Source organism: Myiozetetes cayanensis, unplaced genomic scaffold, assembly GCF_022539395.1.
Source record: "Myiozetetes cayanensis isolate MyiCay16 unplaced genomic scaffold, myiCay2020 scf22, whole genome shotgun sequence".
Classification (NCBI taxonomy): Eukaryota; Metazoa; Chordata; class Aves; order Passeriformes; family Tyrannidae; genus Myiozetetes; species Myiozetetes cayanensis.
In genome coordinates this window covers 3565449-3588063 of record NW_026087434.1, presented here as the reverse complement: position 1 = coordinate 3588063, position 22615 = coordinate 3565449, and the positions used below count along the sequence as shown (strand labels likewise).

Here is a 22615-nt window from a genome sequence, read left to right as displayed (position 1 = left end):
GATGTTTTATTTCTGTAACAACAAACCATGAAAAGCCTACACATAAAAAGTCACATCCTGTGGAAAGGGTAAATGGTGAGGTAGAACATAAAACTGTGCAGAATTGGAACTCCCTCTTATCTCAGTGGAGGGGAAAAAAAAAATCAACTCCTCATTAATCTGATAACAGCTTATCTAAAAGCTCCCTGGATTAGTCCACGTTGCCCACATCTCTGATTAAATGAAAGGTCACTCTGAAATCTTCAGGGGAAATTCTGACCGAGTGACTCCCAGAAAACCACGTTCCCAAAACGAAGCCAAAGAGACTGCCCTGGATCCCAAATTAAAAAGGGCTCAGCCCTTGCAGGCTCCTCTTCCCAGCACTGCAAAGGCACATCCACAGGTGAAAGTGCCCACAGGTAACAAGGAGCATTCAAGGACTTCTTTTCACATTTAAGCTCCTTTCATTACCAAAAAAAAATTCAGGCAATATTCACAGCACCTGCAAAGCTGGTAAGTTAAAACAACCATCATATGAAAGCAGCAGAAAAGGTATTAAAAATAAACAGGCTTGCCCAGGTGAGATGCACAGAGCACCAGCTAGTGGGTCAAATTCTGGGTCCTCCTGTAAAATGTAGTGATGAAAGATCATTAAAAAAGGAATAGAATCTACAGGTATTTACAAAATATCCCCCAGGTATCTCAAGAGGTATTTTCCCCTCCCAGGATTTTTAATGATTGATCAAATCTCGTATTTCTGGTGCACAACCTTCATTTTCATTTCATGTTCTGCAGAGGATCAGCAGGCAAGGTGCTTTATGGCTTTTTAACCTGCCAGGATGAAACGTGGGACACAATCAGGGGTTCTTTGTTTTCAGAATTAGAGAAGAGGAGATTCTCTGCTATTACTAAACAGGACTACAGCATTTAATACTTGGCCCTAAGCAGCAAGGTAACAGGTCTTCAAATAAAATAAATTAGAAAGATTTCAACTTTTGGCTCCCCAAGCAGTTGGCACAGAACAAGACAACTGATCAAAGCAAGGCTATTTTCAGAAAGCCTAAATTGTCCAGGGGAAGGAGGAGAGCTCCATTCAATCCAAACAGCAAAGTATTCCCACCTAACTATAGAGGCAGTTGTGCCTAACACCTGAAAATTAATTATCCTAAGGTACCTGAAGATACCCAGCAAGCTGCAACTATTAACACAGAAAACTTCTGTTAGAGGGCACCTTATTATATTTATTTACCTCCTTACACCTCACCTACCTAAGGAAAAGTGTCTGATAAATGCAGAAACTGCATTTAGAACAGACCAGGATTTCTCAGAAGCTTCTGCAAGCCCAGTCCCCAGAGGGTCCAGAGGACAGAAAAGCTTAGGAAAAGGTCAATAAACAGGACTTCACAACATGCAAGTCCTTTCAGAGTTGCTATGAAGATCAAGAAGTGGTGGGACAAAAGTAATTGAAGCCAAAAGTCAGACTGTTCTGCAAAGTTTCCTCAAAAATATCACTCCCAGCACTTGAGAGAGGCAATCCTGCCAGTGCTCCATGCCAGGAGTGGTCTTGCCTGCCACTGCATTCCATGAGAAATGAATGCAGAAAGGTATTCCCAGCATTTCATGCTACCTGGCAACTGCAAAGGCAGGAGACAGAAACTGGCACCACATGAACAAAAAAAAGCTCTCTGTGATCTAATTTTGGAAGGAAATGGAGTGGAACTCCAGAGTTCTCTGGAAGCCCTGAGCAGGTAATCACGTTATTTTGAGTTTCAGTACTGTTAGGAGGGCGAGGAAAATTTGGCTTTAGCTCACCCCACTGAAGAGCAAAGTGTTCACAATTCACACAGCACTTGGGGCAGGATCATACAGAGCCACTGACACCTTCAAATGGCAGCAGCAAGGACTGAGAACCACATTGTCATCACACCCTGTTCTAGCAAGAACTGTGCAGAGATCTCAAACTACTCATGGCAGCTTCTAGGCTTAAAATGCTTTTACCTTCCAATTCACAGGAGGATCCACAGAAAGTTAACAAAATGTAAAGCAAAGTCTGAGGAATCCTTGTCCCAAGAACAGCAGGAAGATGAAATGTCAGACTGAGAACTGGCAAGCACCAGACACCTCTCTCTGCTTGAGGCAGCACTCACCTCATTCCCATTTCTGATCACCTCATTCCCATTTCTGATCACCTCATTCCCATTTCTGATCACCTCATCCCCATCTCTGATCACCTCATCCACATCTCTGTTCACCCCAAAGACCAGAAACCAAAATGCAGAAGTTCAGCAGCTCTGCAGCTTTCCCACTGGAGGACACAGTGCAGCAGAACATCCAAGACACCCAAATGGAACTCAGATGGCCCCAAACAACCAGGATTTGTATCACTGTAAGGACAGAGGGGTTTGCACATTAAAAGAACAAACCAAACACACGACACAGGAACACTGACAACCCTCGGTGAGCAGAGATGTGAAGTGAGGCTCAAATAAAAACATCAGGACACACAACCCAGCCTTTCCCAGCTTCCCAACTGACTGTCACGACATAAAGGGGGTTTTTCAGCTTGTCAAAAGCTTCCAGAGCTTGTTCTATGCATTTCAGTATTGTCTCTTAAAAGATGAATTTGGAATTAGAGGGTGATGTAAGCATAGTCCAGAAATGCTGGACTTTGAGACAGCCAGACACAAAAACACCCACTCAAGTGCACAGGGCTGAGGCAATGACAGAATTCCTCATTATTCTATCACAGTATATTCAAATATTTGACAAAATCCATGAAAGTGTTAAGGCAAAAAAAGCATGTGGCACAAACATCCACGTGTGCTCTCATTTAAATGTATATTCTTATTTTTCACACAGTATTTATAGCTTCAAACACTTCAGGATGTAAACCTATTAACTGGCAGATGTTGGCAAGAATATTCCCTGGACTTTGTTATGCAGAACATGAAAGAGGTCCCTGCCACAAACAGCCCTGACATCAAAGCCACCAGCTCGATCTGCACCCCCTGTTTCTTGCATTAGACACGAAAAGAGCAGCAGATAATGAATCAGTTTAATACATGAAAGCTTTCTGATGGTTGGGTTTTGGGTTGTGTGTCGGTTTTTTCGGGAGCAAAGGAGGGAACTCCCGTTCCTAACAGCTGTGATCCACTTTAACTGCACCATCTGATGGGTCAATTGCAGATTCCCTGCCCTGAACAGCTGCTTTACAGGCCTGACTCCATTGAAACCAACTGAGTCAGAAACGATGAGCACCTCCCACCACAGAGCTTTTTATTCCTAATTGCTAAGAAACCAGGGGAGGTAGATGCATGAAAGAAAAACAACTTTTGCTGGCACTCTTAATTAAAATGATCATTTCCCATCAATGTAGATAAAAAGACACGATATTGCTCATAAAGAAGAATAAAACCACCCCGGTGCGATGGCAAAGCGAGGTCCTTGTGCCCCTTAAAGCACTTTAATCCACACACTTCAGCAACAGGGACATGAGAGGATCCTTCCTACTCTGTTTTTCTCTCTCCAAATGTGGGTAGTGATAACATGCCTAGAAAAGATAATTTGTCATGTGAATACTCCAAAAAAAAATAAAATAAAAGTAAACAAAATAAGATCGGGAAGAACACAAACAGAGCTCTCCTCTCTTCTCAGCAGCATGGACCTGCCCCAACATGGTTTTTCACCGGGTGATCAGGCCACCAATGGGAAATTCAGGGAGGAAAAAAATTCTCCTTAAAAGGTTTAAGTTCAGTAAGAGTTTTGTGAACTTTTCAGCATTCCTTGAACAGTGTTCTGACCCACTGCTCGTTTTCTCTCCACTCAGAAAAACAGTTCTTTGTTCCTCTGTGGTATAATCCACTCACAGCACGCAGACACGGGGGGAAGCAGACCTCAGGTAGGGCAGTAAAATGGACATCTGCAAAAAAATGAAATCATTCCTCCAGGTCTCTGTTTCAGAAGCACATACTGAATTCTGACCAGCCACACGTGGAGCTGTAAAACACACACACAACACACGGATCTCACTTCTGCAAACATTAAATCCACATAGCTAGCCTCCAGGAGTTTCATCTGACAACCACACAGGTTGAAAAGCAAAAAGGTCAAAAGGTGGGTGTCTTGTGGGAACACACACCAAAACTCACCAGTTGCCAGCTGAATTCACGGTGCAATATGAAGAAAAGAGCTTAAAAAAAAATTACTGGATTTTCAAGAATCCCAGTTCCACTTTACATTCAAGCAGTATTATTGCAAGCTCTGTGCTGTCAGTCTTTGAAGTTATTCCCCTGTAAAAAAATGCCAGAAATCTTCCCTTTCTCATCCCTTGCTATTCAATAACCAGGTATTATCAGTGTAATGTTTGTCCAGCAAATGCCTCCAGCACCATAAAGGTTTCTACCACTGCACTCAGAAATAATGTCTGTAGTCTGAAGCACTCGATAAAGAGTGAATGTAGAAATGGTTACTTTTTGTGCACAAACATGCACAGAAAGAGAAGTGTCATTACAGCAGCTCCAAGGAAATGAATTTTAGCTCAGTAATTTTAAGGTCTCGCTTTGCTGGGAGATAAAAGAACAGCAAAAGCCACCAGCTGGACTCCAAAGGGCAAAGGGAAATAAGTGCCTTTGAGCCATATCCTGCCTCCTGCAATCAGGCACAGGGCAATGTTCCTGTGCACATGCTTAATTAATCCACCAGGCATTTGTTTATCAAAGGGAGGCAGGCAGCTCTGAATTCCAAGCACTGTGAGCAGGTTTGTGAGGAGCTGATACTCACCTGCTCATTGTCAGGGTGTGGGTGTTTCCACGGGGCTTTGAATTGCTGAGAGGTCAGGGCAGAGGAGGCAGCTCCTGGGTGTCTTCCAGGATAAGGTGACAAACCAGTGATGACTGAAGGGAGAGGAAGCTGCTCCCATCCCTGAGGAGCTGCCTCTGCCCTGCTCTGTACAATGACAGGCTCCAGAGATGACACTGGCAACTCTTTTGGGGGAACCGGAACAAAGTGCAAGTGGAAGTCCAGACGTGGATGGAAATCTTTCCACCCCGCACTTGTCACCACACCCCGAGCCAAACTCCTCTCTGTCCCGCTGAGGAACGGCCTCCACACCCCTCGGTTCTCCAGGAAGGAGTGAGAAGTGTGACCCTCACAGATCCTTCTTCAACAGCCTGAGAGCTGCCCAGACACACAGCTCAGACCGACTGGGTTTGGGGGACTGGAGAAGGCTCCAAAGTCACTGTGCCCATCTCACCCCTTCTGTGAGCAGAAACTCACAACAAAACAGTCAACCCACAGCAGGTTTCATCGGTAAATGCTCTGCTTGACTTGATAGGAAGAAAAATAAATATCTAGCTAGAATTTTTCTAAAGATGGCCAGTAAAAATGAAATGGAAAAGTTGTCCCAACTCATCAGAAAAGCAAGGGTTCATACAATCTGTTCAATACTCAAAACCAATTGCCAAACCCACATCTCAAAGCTGCGTGACAAAAGAAACGGAGATCCACACAGCCAAACATTTATACCCTTAATACAACACACCTCTAAATGCACCTTTTGAGACACTCAAGAGTTTTCTGGAACTGGCAGGCACTGCTCTTCAGCTTGCCTGTAACCTCTCAGCAGTGTTAAGGCTTCTGGGGAAACTCAGCCTGTTGTCATAAAGGGAATGATAACAGGGAATAAAGGGAATTACAAAACAGGAGATAGTTTGTATGCACAGCTGGTCCTTTCTCCATCCACATCTCTTGTTATTCACTAAAAATAACATAGAAAGAGTAGGAATTTTTTCTTTCTTTTATATAAAAGTACTTCTGTGAAGTTGTCACGCATTTGCTCAGGTTTATTAAAGACCTGGCAAAGCCTTTATTATTAACCAGCACATTTTCAAGCTGATGGACATTTAGGATTATCTCCCCCTTAGCTCCTTCCCCCTCTCCCAATTCCTTTGTTTGCCACTTCAAGTCAAGTTGAAAAGGAAGAAGTGTGAAAGCGATTATTAGCCAAAAAGAACTGCTCCTGAGAAGGTCCTGCAAAGATAAGCCTTATCAAACTTCACAGCAGCTACAAACAAGGCAAGAATCGTAGGGATCACTTTCATTTACCACCAAAGTACATTTATTAATGTAATCAACCCCAAGCCTTACACAAGAGAATTAGGAAAGAAAGTGAAGCCCCTCCAGGCACGACGGGAATGTATTAAGCAAGAATGGAATTGCCTGGCTTGGAAGGCACCCAGAGCAGAAATCCCCTTGCACTGGGCACTCTGGGCAGGCAGACGGGAACAAGAGGTGGGAGGTGGTGGTCGGGAAGGGTTATGGGAATGATCTGCAATGTTCTGCTGTTATCAATCCCGGCCTCAGCCAGAGGAACTCTCGGATCCCTGGCAGATCCAGCTTCTGGAAACTCCCAAGTTTCAGAACTGACGACACAGAACATTCTGCAGCTCTAAGCCAAGGGACAGCAAGTGCCAAACTCGGACAACTTTCGCTGTCTGCTCTTGGTGTCCCATGCCCGGTGACATTCCCTAACCCTTCTCCCAAACACACCCGTGGGAGCACGACCATCTCCCTTCCCTCACACAACACTCACTCTTTGAGCCTGCCAAAAGAGACAGTAGCTTGGTTTGTGCTTATATTTTTGCAGTCCTATTTTACAGTTGACATATAATTTAAACAAAACACATGAAATCCAGAGTAGGCTCCAGTCTTACAGCTCTCAGTCTTTACTTCAGCTACTAAAACCCAACAGAACGATTTTTCAGGCTCAAGCAGATCCTCTAGAAGAGCAGCCCAGCTCCTGAAGATCCATTTTCATACTCTTTTAAGAGATCCTATTGTAAGCTTGACCATCCCCTCTTGTCACAGCTTCAGGATAACAATCCTGCACTGACAGGACATGCAATATGTTCACAGCACTACGGGACATCCCTGTCATCCAACACCAGCGGGGTCAGGGAGCACAGCACTTTCTAACCCCCTGAGACCCTGGGTAATGAATATTAAAGCCTGGTTCACACCCAATTCATTTCCTCTGCCCTCCTGACCTGTATGGGAAAACACCACTGTTGGCTGTGTTTATTGATCTTCTGTTATCCCTTGTCCATCAGTCACCTCCTCTTTTAGAACACCAACTTCACAACTGATTTGGACTCTGCACAGCAGAGTAACACACCCTGCTGTCTGGAGAGGAGAGAGTTAAAATAAAGAGAGAGAAAGGTAATGAACAGAGAAGTAGGAGTTCTGAGGAACAGGAAGGCAAGATTGGCAGGATCTTGCTTTTTTACCATTCTGTTCTCATGTCTCTCCAAAGGCACCAACAATGGGCTTCATCAGAGGCCACAGATCTGAGTGCCCAGAGAATGAAGGTGATGGTAAAGAACTCAACACCTCAGAACTCTTCTCCTTGCAGGTGGTCAAAGCCCAGCCCTCCCAACGCTCCCGAGGGGCTGAGGCTGCTGGGTGAGGATTAACATTCCCACCAATGTGCAATCTTCAAGTCTTGTTGCCCCAGGCTGGAAATGGGACCTCGATCAATTATTATTAACTTTCCAACTTCCAACCTCCAAGCTTGCCATGTTAACAGAAGCATTAAAGAAGTTCAACTGTCCCAGAAGACATAACTCACAATTCTGTCAAGAACTGCTGATCATGTACTTTTATGACACAATAATTGCAATTTTTGTCCTACACATCCAGAAAAGCAGATGAATCCAACCGCTTATCGTACAAAAAACACCCAACCCTTTACTTTGTGGATTTAAACCATTTAGCACAATCCTCTACTACAATGAGTGGTACTTTTTTTTTTTAATCAACAGTTCTCTCAGTAATTCACTGTTCTACTGTCCTCCCCCTGGAAAGCACAGCACATCCTCTCTAATGTCCACTTCACATTACTTAAAAAGTCAATGCCCATCTCTTTTACTGGGCACACGTGGCTCCCTTCTGCATTTCCAGTGTTCTCTCTCCTCTGAATGCCTCTCTCCTAATACCAAGCACACGCTCCTGACAGCTCACAGTATTAACTCTCATCTTTATTTCTCTAATCTCTAAGCCTGCATCACACCCTTCTTTTCCAACATACATTGTCATCTGATTGTTTCATTTAGGGCACTGAGGGTTTCTAGCACATGAAGGCCTTTATTCACAGATAAGTGCTTCAGAGCACACTGAATTAGCTTTACTGCTGTGGACATCTGATACCACAATTTCTAGCTTACCAAGGAAAAAGAATAAAAATCCAAATTTGAGGGACTTTTCCAAGCTCCAAAACTGTGTTTAAGTCCAGAATTTACGTACCCTCCCCTTCACTACAATTTATCCTAATAAATAGCCTTTGTTTTATTTTATTTCAGTTCCTGGGCAGGTATCAGTTACACTCTGCACATTCAGCACCACAATTTACTCATCTCACAGGCCAAAACTGGCTAAAGCTCTTTGAGGGCAGGACAGGGATCAGCAGCACAGGAAACATGTCCTGTGTGTCCTGTGCCGTGCTTGTGACTCGTCACCTGCACACCCACACAACGTCACTCTGGTGGCCTCTCAGAAACCTCCTGACTTCATGGAAGGGATGTGGCTGAATTGCACAGAAAGGTGAGGTTAGAGCAGCACAGGCACAAATCTGCCAACTAAAAACCTACTGGAATGCAAGAGTGCATCTTCAGTCCTCTAGCTACGTGATTTGCAATTTATTTCATTTGTATTAATCTTCTATTTACCGGGTAGGTTTCTGTATCTCCCATTCCTTTGTTTACACACCTGCCACAACAGAGGAATTGTTAACATTATGTGTCCTGTCAGGGTTTCCCACTCCACATTCTTCACTTTGAAAACCAGCTGTTTTAGAAGTTCTTCCGTTAGAAACAACTAAGCACTCGCTATTAACATCTGAAACTCCTCAAGAGTTGTTTTCATGCAAAAAGAAAGATGCAATTAATGTATGTATTTTACTGGGCTGTGTCCTTCTTCAAGTTTCAACTTTGAATTTTATTCACTGATTTTTTTTTTTCTGAAATAAAGGCAATATCTCACTAAGTTCTTTGCCTGGACCAAAAGATGATGTTCTCACAAGAGATGATGTTCCCTTTACCAGGACAATTCCCATACCATATCCCAGCAGAGCCATCTTTGAGCACAGAGTTAACTTTTTGGTCTTTTACTGCAGAGAGAACTCACCTTACCCTGTCCTGCCTCAGAAACACTACCTCAAGCCTCAGCACCTACTCGGAGTATAATTAATATGCCACCCACAACAAAGCAGCTTGTTGGATCAGCTCTGAAGTCAGACAGAACAGTAACCTCCCATACATCATAAACCAACACAATGCCAGCCTTTAAAAGTCAATTCTAACATCAAAAACACTACTTTCTTCTGCTTAAATTAAAGTGCTTTTATCTCTAATTTAGTCCATTTTCAATCCAGAGAATAGGGTACTCACACTGCCTGAATTTTACTCAGTTTAGGAATATGAAGTTATTTTAACAGTAAAAAAAAAGGCTACATCTTCCTGTAAAAGTGCACACTCCTGAAATTGTGAGCCTGCCTTGTTTTCCCGAGTTAGGCAATATCATCTTGAAAGAGGAGTATGACAAAGCATCTTAACAGAAGATAATCTTACAGCACTGAAGTCTTGCTCTAATTTATCTTACAGTTACAATACTTAGGTCGCATATGAAACTTCAAATGAATCTCTGCTGTATACTTAATTCCCTGAAATTACAGACAGCAATTCCTCAAGACATTTGCTGAGAGACACAAATCACCAAGAAGTTGAGCACAAACATGAAAAAGGAACTTTAGCACACGCTGAGGAGACACAGCACACGGGTTCAGCCACTGAACTGCAACAGAGGCAACACACAAACGACGCTGGGAATGGAAAGAGAAGCAGAAACCAGAGAGCCGACCGGGGAGAGAAAACAATTTCAGGAGACAGAAAACCTTTGGTACTAAAAAAGCCAGCTGGAAACGCTGCCCCTGCTCCCGCAGGAGCGGCCGCCGCTTCCTCCGCCGCTTGTTCTGGAGGTGTCGCTCGTACTCCGGCAGCTGCTGCCCAACCGCTCCCGCGGCTCAGCCCGGCTCTGCCACACCGGGGGGCAGCGCTCCAGGCCAGCCCAGCCCAGCTCAGCCCAACCCAGCCCAGCTCAGCTTAAGCCCAGCCCAGTCCAGCCCAGCTCAGCTCAGCTTAGCCCAGCTCAGCCCAGCCCAGCTCAGCCCAGCCCAGCGCCACAGCAGCCGCCGGGTCCTGGCTCGGCTCCCTCAGCCCGGCGGGTCCCCCCGGCCGCCATCGCCCTGCCCGGCCCCGGGACACGCCCGCGGCGCGGCCCGACCGCCCCCCCGGCCCCTCCGCTCCCCCCTGGCCGCATCGGCCGGCGCGGGGCCGCCCTGCCCTCACCTCGGCTCAGCCGCGGCTCATGGCACTGCCCGGCGCGGCCCCGGCCCGGCTCCAGCCCGCGCCGGGCGGTGGCAGCGGCGGGGAGGCGGCGGCGCCGCCGATCCGGGCCCCGCGGGGGGACGGGCCTGGCCGAGCCGCCGCAGCGCCGGCCGGGGGGCGGGACGGGGCGGAGCGGGGCGGGACGGGGACTGGGAGAGGGGGACCCGCGGGCTGCGAGGTGGCCCCGCGGGCGATCGGGCTCGGGCGGCCGGTGGCGGTGACGGGCAGAACGGGCCCCGCGGCCCGCGCGGGGTCACGGCCGCTCCCCGCGCCCCCGGGCCGAGCCTGCCGGGCCGCCCCGATAAACCCGGCGGCTCCAGGACACGGGGTTCGGCTTGTGCTGCCAGCGCCGTGCGGGGAGCGGCCGCTGCAGGAAGTGTGTGTGTGTGCGGCCAGCAAAGCTGGTGCCTGAACGCTTCGCCAGAAATCCTCGTCTGTCACCCAGCGAGCCCAGGAAACGTGCCCTGGCAGAGGTCGTTTTATTTACCCTTCGTATTTACCAATTAGTAGCGCACAGGGAGAAAAAAGAATTAATTCTCTGTGTCAGAAGGTTGTTCTCCCAGTAATGGTGTCTTGCAGTAAATTACAGCCTCACCACTGCTTTTACCCTTCACTTAATTGCTGTTGCTTCTGAGGGCAGTTCATCATGACATTACAACATTACACCGGGTCAGACTCACGCTGGCCTTGGCTGCCCAGGTTTCTTTAGCTCACCCTTGGGTTAATTTGGCTGTGTCAATTCTTAATAATTTCAGTTTGAATCGAAACATAAAGAATCCTATGAGATCTTTCAGACTCTGTATTTCATACCAGTGTTCAAATTTGTGATACATCATAAGGTGATGAGACAACAGTAATTTATTTACGAGCCAACATTTAGTGGGACACGTGAGCAGAATTCAAATTACTCCAAACTAGCTAAAGCAAAGAGTTAAATACCTAATTATAATTTTCAAACAGCTTCCTGCCTTATCTGCAGCTTTAGCTCAGCCACGGTTTGGCATCCTTTTATATCAGGCATTATATACATGGGTTTGCAGTCTAGTTCAAAAGGATGTGCAAGTGACACTCAAACTGCTTTGCTCTTCACATTGCAGCAACAGTCCAGTGCTTGTGGAGGTGAATTTTCACCAGCATCTTTGAGTTCTGATTTTAAAACCAGGATTCCTGCAGGTAACTGGAAAACAGAGTTGCTGAGAGGGGTCAGCACCCAGCAAAACCTGTGTCAGTGAGGAGTCTGAGCTCACCAAATGGATGGTAGAGCCTTCAAGCTGTTGGACGTCTGAGCACTAAGTTCAGCAGTCTGAAGGCTCCCTGAGCTGCAGGAACCCAACAAGAGACTGGATTGTATAAGCATCACTGCATCATCTTAATGTTAATTAAAAAGGCAACGTTCTATTTGAAATATATGTACAAGTGCATTCAATCCCCTAGGGCAGGTTTCTGTTCATGGCTGCCCTGGCATATAGGCAGACCTTTGAATCCTTATACTGTGCTGATGTTAATAGTTTCCACAGTCTGGAGATAAGATAATGGTTGTTTTCTTAACACCAGGTTTTCTGTGCAGGAACAGAGCCTATGGCTGAAACTGAGGCTGGTGGGCTGGTTTTAGCCTTGTTAGACTATAATCCACTCACTTCAGAGCTTCTGAAGCTTTTTCTGCCCTCTCTTTGCACATAAGTTCAACAACATATGGCCTGAAAAGCATGACCTTAAGAGAAATATTTTTGCACCTGAAATGAGGTGCTCGGCAGAGGCTTCTTCCCTAGTGTGCTGGGCAAAGGCTGGAGCCAGGCAGTGGGAAAAACTGGCCACAAGCTGTGTCTGACCAGGGTACCTACCTCTGGGCTGCATGGCCTCTTGGGAATCCTCTTCTGAAGATGAAAGAGGAGGAAAAGGGAAAACCTCTGAATTTTTGAATCATTCGGTGCTGTAGGAATGGATCCTTTTGCTGGATAATTATCTTCTACCCATCCTACAAAAAGACAACAGAATAAAGTAATGCTTATTTATTTTAATGTTTCAGTATCCTGTGTATAAATACCCAGCTATTCTGAGAAACAGCAGCCTGCAGGCTCTAGGAACAGGTATCTACAGTCAGGAGCTGCTTTTGAAAAAAATTACTTTAATCTTTTGGAATATGTGAGGGAGACATTTAAATACCTTTAGAAGCAGTGCTCAAGCGGGCTGTAAAATAATATTTCTCCCCCAGAACTCCTGTGAGGCTCAGTTCCCTTCTCTGTAATGCCCCCATCAGAATTTTCACAGCTCAGGGCAGTTCACAGCTTCTACTTTTGTGAGAAAAGAACATTACATGAGCTTTGGGGTTCCACGTGGTTTTCCCAAATCTCATTTGCCGTCAGATGCCAGGGAAGACCCGGGAGCTGCAGGACAGGCCTTGCAATTTTATCCAGAGAGGCTTTAAAGGGAATGAGGAGCAGCTGTGCCTGAGCGCGGGAATCTTGGCACACACGGGGCTGTGTGTGTGTGTGAGAACAGCTTTGCTCTTGGTTTGTTTGGTTGTCACTGGTAAAATATTAAATGCAATGGAAAGAGGCTTAGCATGGAAAAAACAAACACGGCTCCAGCCCACTCAGAGTGTGCAGGGCTGGCCAGGCCGGGGCTTCCCAGGGAGCTTCAGCTGGCCCTGATAGTGGGTATGGAGGAGAGTGGGAGCTCCCTGAGTGCCACCCTCCTTCCACACCACAACCACGGTGTCCTCAGCATCCCCAGTTCTTTCCCTGCCAGTGGTTTCACTGCTGTCTTTGGACCTGAATTGTCTACGTTGCAAATTGCCCATCCTGGCCTCCAGCCCGTCACTTGTCCCCACATTGATCCCAGTTCCTGGCACAGAGGGGCACAGCCTGGTCCTGCCCTCCTCAGGGAGCCTTCCCAGCCAGCTCCCCAAGCCTGGCTCTGACTCTGCTTCTAAAATCCCCCTGGGATCTGCAGAAATCCTGAGCTCTTGTTGCTTCCTGTGCTAAAGCACATTATTCTGGGGTTTGGGTGGGGTTTTTCTATTACTGCTTCATTTTTAAAGCTGAGCTGAGGATAGATCCTCTCCTCCTCATTTGCCCTGGTGATCTTCCTGTTTCTTCTTTTATTTTTTTTACATACTTATTTATTAAAGGCTCCTAGATTGCCAAGTGTCTGTGGAGAACCAGCTCTATGCATCTCCTCACGTCAGAGAAGTCACATTTCCAGAGTCGGAGGAGGTTCCCATTTCCAGCTGTCTCGGTGCAGCCGCAGGGGAGGCACAGGGAGCAGCAGCACAGCCTCTCGTGGCTGCCTGCAGGTGAATGTGTTCACAGAACAGGCTGAGTCAAGGCCAGCAAGGTGTGCGGAGGTAGAACGTGTCAAGGTGACACCCAGAGGCAGAGCTGTTCCCAGGGAGGGTGCTGGGTCAAACAGCTTCAGTGCTGCGAATTTGCACTGGTCTCCCTCAGACGTGCAAAACATTCGAGATGCTTCTCACCCCCCTCCCCAGCACTGAATGCAGCCGGGGGAAGGGCCAGTGCACACCCAGAGCAGCGAGGCCACCCCTGACAGGAGCAGAGGGGGGTCCGTGTGCCGTGCAGGACAGCCACGTGCCCGCCGCCAAAGTCACAGGAAGGTTGGAAGAGCTGGTGTCTGTATTTCAGTGTACCTGGCAAATGCACAAAACTCTAAAAGCCTGAAATTTGATCTGCACACGGTGGAGAAGTCAATACCCCTCCCTCCACAGAGACCTTGGTGAGTTAGAATATTCTGGCTGAGTGCTGGAGTCCTCAAGAGAGCGACTGTGACAAAATCCAGAGCTGGGGGAAGGTTTGGAGACATTGGACTACATTTTGTCTGGGCAGGTCTCACACCACAAAGCCTTGACAATAACAGCAGATGCTACAGATAATTTTCTATTAATCTGGAAAAACAAACAGTGGGGTGTCCTGACCTTTTAGCTGCCAAATCATTCACCTATTTTAAATCTGCAAGTAAATTTAGTCCTGCCAGTGCAGAACAGCTGAAGATACATATTTAAATCAGGCACACAGGCTGCCAGTTTTCCACATGCACAGCTCTGCCACAGGAGCATTAACAGAGCCAGCAGTGCCCTCCTGCTCCTGCCTGGCAGATGCTGAGGTTCTACCCTGATGGGCTTAATTTAAATGGTTAGTAAAGGGAAAAAAAGATCATTTACTATAGACTAGAAATGAAGAGCAGCTTCAGATCCACAGCTCCAAACCAACTGTCCAATACGGGGTTTTTGGGGGGGGGAGGAGAACATATGGTCAGGTCACATATGATGATTTCATTGTCCTTTGTCTTCACAGGGAAAGTCAGAAAAATTAATCCAAATTAATCACACGTGTGACTTGCAAGTTACACTGGAGTCCTGTGTGAGTGCTGCTGCTCAGTGTTCCAGTGGCCTTCATTTGATTTAGCTCTCCTCCTTTTCAAAGGGAAGTACACTAAGTCAGATTAATGCCACTTAATTCTGAATATGAATATCTGCATAGGGTTTAATAGAATTTAACTAATCTACTTTAAAATATAATTCAGCTAAGGTTTCCTGAGTGTGCCCTTCGAGGAAAGACTCACATCAATAGACTTAATGGGAATTGTTCCTGGACTGTGTTGGCGTGAGGTCAAAAGTGACTCAAAACATCACTATCATAAAAATAGTCACATCTTGCTTGTCTTTGTTCTGAGAGCATGAATATCCAACCCGGAGCTGGATGTATACCTGCTGAAATGGATTCAAACTGCAGCATGCAGTGAATTCCTTGTTACAAAAGAGGGATAAAACACTGGCTTTGGTTTCTCCAAAGGAGATGGAGAACTGGCATGGATGGTCAGGATCATTTCCATGTTCTGAAGGTGTAAACAACAGCATTGTTCTCATAAAGCTGATATCGTTTGGGTTGTCATGCAGTTCTAGGCAGTTCAAATCTGAATGGTGCTTAGAACTTTTATTTATATGAACTTCACCAAGGTGTTTTTTCACATGAATCCAGGGAGATATACTAAGGAATCTATAGGTACACAGATAGTCTGCCCTGGAATAAAAAGCAAGCTAAACACAAGCTTTTAGAACATCAAATCCAGATTCCAGGCAATATTAAAACCTTCCAGATTTGAGGGAGACTCACCAGTGCTGCCTTCCACTGAATTTAGACAGAGAATTAATCTTGATATTCAAAGCCTTCCAAGACTTGCATGTTTTTAAAATATCAAAATTTATTTCTTTTGAAGTATGGGCTTGTTACAGCTATTTAGGAACCTCTTACTCAACTCAGATGGATCTTGAGCCTCCCCTGGGGATTGTTTAGATGTCAGTGTGCATCCATTAACAGACTGGAAACCGTCCAGGACAATATTGCAAGAAAACACGCCATGTCCAGGCTTCCTTTTTGTTTCTTCCTCTCTTAAATAGGACTCTGAGTAGATCCTTAATCCAAGGTTAAAGATGATGAGTAGGGCAAGGAGTGCAAAGCAATTCAAATGAGTATTAGCAATGGCTCCTGCTCGTTGGTCAGCAGGGTATTTCTCTCTAGTGGAAGGGGAGCGTGGAGTAAAAACTTCACTTGGGCAGGGAGAGTCTCATCTTGCCCCAATTCCTTCACATATTCCTGTTGTCACTGACAATAAATGTGCAAAGGTCTTACTTTTCACCAGCACAAGGGCCACATGCTGAGTGTGTAACCCTAATTCCATCCAGACACAGAGTTCAGGCAAAAGCTTGTGACCCCAACAGGTTTAACGCTGCCTTTCAGTGGATATTCTTCTGTGGAAGGAACAAGCAAGCTCTTGCACGCAGGCAGGCAGCTGAGAGGAGCAGCCACCCGAGAAACAAGGCAAAAGGGCAAACCTGGAGGAGAAGCTGATGCATTCCAGGTTCCTGCCAGCTGAGAAAGGCTGGCTTTGAAGATGCAGGAGGAGGCAGCGCTTGGAGCGATGATGAGTCCGGCAGGATGAGCCTTCCTCAAAACCAGGCAGAGCCACATGAACCCTGCAGAATGACCTTGAGCAGAAAAGGCTGCTGAAGTGCTTCTGGATAAGTGCTGGCTGAAAGGACTGGAATTGCATGCAGAGAAGGAGAATATCCTCTGATTCCTCCTCTGTTCAAGGAAACCGAATTTTGTACTTTCTTTGTAAATAAAAGGGCTGCATCAAAGTACCTGAGTGATCAATTTTCCCTGCTATTAGAAACAATCTGCTGGGCCTAAAACCATCTAAGTGCTTTGGTCAAAGATGGGGAATAAAAGCTCCATTCATTTCCTCGTGGAAAGGCAACAACTTCACCCCTTTGAGTGCAAGTGTGCAGAGCTTGAAAAGCCACGGATGCATGAAGGGTGATGGCTGTGCTGGGCACACGATGGCTGCTGACACTGCTCTGCTCTCAGCCTTGGCTTTCACTCACACAAGTACAAAGTGGGGGTAAAGCAGCTACCAAGTGATTTTGCCCCGGTGGAAACGGCTCCAGAAACCAGAGCAATGAGGACAGTGAGTCGGTGGGAGCACACAGCCCTCTCTGTGTTTGTAGGCACTGAGGAAAACACAGATGTGACCTTTGTCAGGCAGTCAGTGCACTCATTAGTGCCTCAGAGATAATAACTGTTACACACGGAAATCTGACCTACATATGCTACAAAAGAGGAAAAGGCAACAATTTACTTAAGACTCCGTCATACTGTTAATGATTATAAGCTGAAAAACTAGAGCATAATGCAGGAAACTTGTAATTAAAAAGCATCAATTATCATTGTCTCCTTGTAGGGGGCATTAGTCAGGTTTGCTTTCCACAGTCCCACGGGGAATACAGATAGACACGTAGGACTGGGTGATTCATCCTGGCACAGTCAGAGAGGAATCAACTCAGTGGGAAAAGATCAGCTTCAGGAAAAAAAATATGATTAAAAAAGGAAAGGAAAAGGAAATAACGACAGTTAAAGACAGCCCTTGCAGGGTCCCTCATTTGACAAAGCACAGGTGTGTGTCAGGCCAGCCCCTGACTAACCGGGATTCACACAGAGGGACTCACACACCGTACACAGTGTTCTGAGCCAGCTCATACCTTCAGTCATGCTGAACATACCATCCCTCTGCAGAGATCAGCCAGTGCCCGAGGGCCTGGGAGCAGCCAGGATCTCTCTTCAGGAGGCTGCACAATCCCCCCTCCGCTCCCTGAGGGTCCCTGACTGCCTGCCAGGGTGGACACGTTACCTGGGGGCTGTTTGAGGCTCGGCACCTGCAGGTGGAACCAGTTTTTCCCCAGTGCTGTAGGTACAGTCAGAGCTGTTCTTTCAGCCCTGAGGAATGCCCTGACCAGGTTTACTGAGGGGGTTCTCTGCTGTTCTCCTTGTCTCTAGGCCAGCACTTCCAGGAGTCCAGGGCAGTGCAAAATGCTAAATTCTTATCTGGAGGCCACGGAAACCAGAGCTCTGGGAGTGTCACCCAAGGATTTCACTTGCTTGTGGGAAGCACTGGCCAAAGCAACTGCAGCAATCCAGGCTGTCAGGTTCTGATCCCCTCCCTGGGTGACACGGGCACAGGCAGGGGCTGGAAAATGGGATCTGGCATTTTGCAAGCAAGGACTGCGCTCAGACACCCTTGGCTTTCCCTGATTCCAGCTCTGCCATGGATCACTCTGCAGAACCACAGCTCATCTCCAGCCACCCCTGAGCTTCTGCCTCGTAACACAGTTACGAGATATTGCAGCTCTCAGCATTCCTAAATATGAAAATCTTGCTCTTTAAAACTCCTGTTCTTTAATGAGCATGAAGTTGAAACAAAAATATAAACCCCAACTCAAACACTAATAAAATCAAAACTAAGCTTTGCATTATGGGAGACTGTGGGATTTTCATCATTAGCATTCATTCAAAAGCAATCTATATTTCCTATTGACAATCTCATGTTAATTTAATAACCTGGGTGGTTGCAATTTTTGTTAATTGACTTACACTCTGACCACATCTTAATAGACTTCACATGATTTTTTCTTCCCTTGGACTCTCACAGACTATTATCAAGCAGAGATACCAAGTTCACCCCTTCTAGAAATACCAGGAGGACTCAGCTCATTTAAGACAAACCCCTCGTGTTTGTCCCACTGATGTCAACTTCTCTGTCCCCCCTGCTCCTGAGGACAGACCAGCAGCTTTTATTTTCACTGCCTTGGAAGCATTTAACCCCACACGAAGCAGAGAGTTCCCTAAGGAAAAGGTGGGGCTGGAAGGTGGTGATTGACACATTTCCCCAGTTTACTGCTGCTTGGAGCTTGAGCCACTCCAGAAGATCCCACTAGCAAAGCGCCTGGGAGGGCAGAGGGAGCCCCAGGGAGCTCAGGGTTTGGCACAGATTAGTTCCATGAGGACAGAGCCAGTCAGGGCTGTCAGCTCGGCACCTCTGAGCAACTGAAGTTCACAGGGCAGACTCTTCTGCCCCTGTAGCACTGTCTCCTTGATTTGCAGAGTGAACCTGTGCCAGTCACAGTGGAGACTTGGCTCTGCCTGGAGTTAAGAAGTGGATAAACAAGAAGCCAGTGCGGAGGATTTAAAGCCAAGCTCTCCCTGTGCAGTGTTGACAGTGCTTTGTGGAAACAGGTGATTTCAGCAGTCACAGCTCCTCTGCAGGCACTGAGCAGGGCTTGGGTTCTGCCAGCTAAATCCCAGTGTCATGGGATGTTTCCTTTTGAAGCACATTCCCAGTGCCAGCATCACAGTCTGTGGATCACAGACCCCTCAGTGCCTCCTGACTCTTTCCTTTCATCTTATTTTCATTTTTTTCCTTCACCATAATAAGCCTTCATTTTAGGATCTCTTTTTATCTCCCAAGTAAAACATTAAAACAAAAAGACAACTAGAAAAATCAGGGCAGTAACCAGAGGAAGATGAACTATCACACTGGTCACTTCTGGTTTTCATTCAGTGAAAAAATTGTCATATTTTCATTGCCCAGAAAGGAGACCCTGATTTCATCTACCCCTCTCATGCTTTCAGAATTGCACAGGAATATATTACTACTCCATTCATTTCAGAGGCAGATTCCATCTTTCCTGTAAGTAACAGTTTAGTTGTGGGATTTCTCCTCAAACGATACCTGTTGGATCTGAATTCCCCTTGGCCTTGGGAGTGTGGTCAGAACTGTGGGAGGTCCATCTCTAACACTCACCCGTAGAAGTTCACACAGCCCAGCGCTCCTGCAGGTCCAGATTGATGGGGCAGAGCCCGTGTGCCTTTGCAGTGGCTGCCTTGGCTTTTGCTGCTTTGTGCTAAATCTTTCATTTCAGCCTCACGCTGCTGTTCTGTTTCTCTGTCATCAGACTTTGCAGGTGACTCTCTCCCCGAGGAAACTGCGATTCCTTTTGCTATTAAATTTAAAATTTAACTACAGCGATTATTGCCTGCAATGGTGAGAATTTTTTCAGCCTTCCCACTCAGCATGTCTGTGGCTGGTGAGAAAATAAATTACCTGTATAAATATAAATGCTCACATTTAGCTGAAGCTTCCCATGCAAGCTACATTCGTCTCTCTAATGGGAGCACTTGTGATTTAGAGTGGAGCATTTCAAAGCATGAAGGCAATAAAGCCCCGTTCTTTGTGATTCTTTAGACGTGACAACTTGCTTATTACCTCCCAAATAACAGCAAAAGTGATGCTTATTTTGCTTTCACCAGCCTACTTAGAAAGGCCTTGACATTCTAAATAACAAAATGTGCTAGCATTTTAAATCTGTACTGATACTTTATTACTTTCAGTTTGATTTCTAGTGTAACTGGGGGGGGGGGAATGTTTTTCATTTGATAGCTTTGTTTTTCTTAAACTATATTTTTTTCCCTGTTCCTGTCCTCTCCCTTCCTTGTTCCTTGTCCTCTCCTCTTCCCTGTCCCCAAAAGCTGTGGGCTCATGATGCAAGACAAGCTTAGGGATGAACTGCAGCATAAAGAACCTGAACAGAACCAATCTCATAAAGCAGCAGGTGGAACAAACACATAACACCCCAGAAAAGTAAATAAACTGTGAGGTTTATCACCCACCAACGAACAGGATATTTACTCTGCTCAAAGTAGTGCCCCAGCATTTACAAACAATTCACTAACCTATGGAAGAGGGGAAGAAGCCATGGCTGGGAGGTTTACACTGCATTTAGGAAACTGTTCACAGAATCACAGAATGTGCTGGGCTGGAAGGACCCAGAAGGACCACCCAGTCCAACTCCTGGCCCTGCACAGGCCCAGCCCCAAGAGTCACCCCCTGTGCCCCAGAGGATCAGCCAAACCCTCCTGCAGCTCTGGCAGCCTTGGGGCTGTGTCCACTGCCCTGGGGAGCCTGTTCAGTGCCAACCACCCTCTGGTGGAAGAACCTTTCCCTGAGATCCAACCTGACCCTCTCCTGACACAATTTCAGGCCATTCCCTGGGGGCTGTCCCTGTCCCCACAGAGCAGAGCTCAGTCCTGCCCCTCCTCTGCCCTCACCACAAGCTGTAACTGCACTGAGGTCTCCCCTCAGTCTCCTCTGCACCCCCAAACTCTCTCCCCCTGCCTTCATGTGGCTCAGGAAGTGACCAGGCCTTGTTATTCCTTCTAGTTTGTAAGGAAGGTTTTTTAGAAGAGGATGCTGAAAAAGGGCTAAGCAAGAGAAAAAGCTGTTGCTCTTGAGAGCTCAGTAGCAAGAGGAAAACATCGACCTGTGTAATTTCATCTCTCAATGCTGCTCCCAAAAGGATTTTAAATGGGTTAAAGGGGGGTTGACAGGGGTCACTTGAAACTCCCCAAACAAATGATACATTTTACATTTGTTTTTCTGCTGTAAATGTGTCTGGAGCTTAGAGGGGGTGCCTGCCCCTCCTCTGCCCCTCACGAGGAAGCTGAACTGCAACGAGGTCTCCCCTCAGCCTTCTCCAGGCAGAACACACCAAGTGCCCTCAGCCGCTCCACCGTCCTCCTTTGGACGCTCTCTAATGGCTTAACACCTTCTTTAAGAGCGGCTCGGTTTATTTACTAATTAAAAGCGTGGGAAGCCGTCCCAGCACCGGAGCCTTCCCCACAGGCCCCGCCCGGGCCCCGCCGTTCGCCCGGCGGCCACCAGGGGTCAGCGCCGGGCTCGGCACGGCCCTGAGGGACCGGCACAGACACACAAACATGCCCCTCAGACACACAGAGACACGATCGGCACGAGGAAACACGCGGTGGAAACGACACAGAGGGAAAAAAACACAACAGCGGCAAGGAGGAAGAGTCTGTTTGAAGCATTTCGGTGTCTCACCGCTAAAGCCTCCGCTCTGTGAGAGTGGGAATGTTCCTGAGTTACCCAAGTGAGGCCGTGGGGTGGGTAGGGCTTTCCCTCAGGATGTGGTGCTGTCGGTGGAATCGCTCGGACAAGCCATGGCACCCCTTCTGCCCCGCTCGGAAAGTAAACATTTACCAACGCACCTCATTTTATATTTGCTGAGCTCAACGCGGTGACAGCGTAGAAATCTGAATTTTGTTTGGCTGTTTTCAGTCACGTCCAGTTTGAGCTCTAATCTGAGCTCCAGTCTGTTTCAGCATTTCCCAAATGTTTCCCATGGGATAATAAGGCTTTTTTGGCACGTGCTCATATCAGGACTTTTGGTCTCCTTGTGTAGCTGTTTACTTCATGGGCCCATTTACCTTGTCTTCATTGGAGACATCTGCTGATCTAATGTCCTGTATTTTGAGTTACTTTTGTTATCTGCAAGACAAAACAGAAAGGCTCAAAGCAGCACATGGCTCTCTGAGAAATGGACAGTTCACACACGTTTCAGTAGGGCAAACAAATTGTATTAGACTAAATCTAAAATAATTTAGGATTATTCCAGACAAGAGACAAGCTGAAAGCGAGCAATGAATTGTCCCACTGCAGCTCCATCATGCCCAGGTGACAGTCCGAAACTTCCCAGAAACCAGAGCTTTCCTGAGCTGTCCCAGGGGTGGGGAAGGGTTTGTGGAGGAACTTTTACATTTGTAATTTAGTAAAAGACTTGTGTGAACTCCCACACTGAATTCTTAAAACAAATTAGTGCATTTACCTGCTGCTGAACTCCAGCTCTGAGTGCCTGGAATCACTTGGTGCAGAGATGACAATTCCATATGCAAATCCAGGCGATGGATCTGCGTGGCTCATCGCTAATAAAACCCCTCATGGGCACTCATCTGCAAGTGGTCACTGATATGAACGTGCAAGATCCAGTGCAAGGG

The 22615-nt window shown here is 46.7% G+C and overlaps 1 protein-coding gene across 2 annotated transcripts in view; it reads right to left on the bottom strand.

Annotated features, from left to right (window-relative positions):
• TEX2 (testis expressed 2) overlaps positions 1–10480 on the bottom strand; it is a 41603-nt gene extending 31123 nt beyond the window's left edge. Inside the window, exon 1 of one of the 2 annotated variants that reach the window (XM_050319102.1) lies at positions 10377–10480. The gene's annotated coding sequence lies outside the window, so the exon portion shown is untranslated. Of the gene's footprint in view, positions 1–9922; positions 10070–10376 lie in introns of those variants that run through there. The other variant, XM_050319103.1, reaches the window with a different exon arrangement.
• Positions 10481–22615: the final 12135 nt, after the last annotated feature.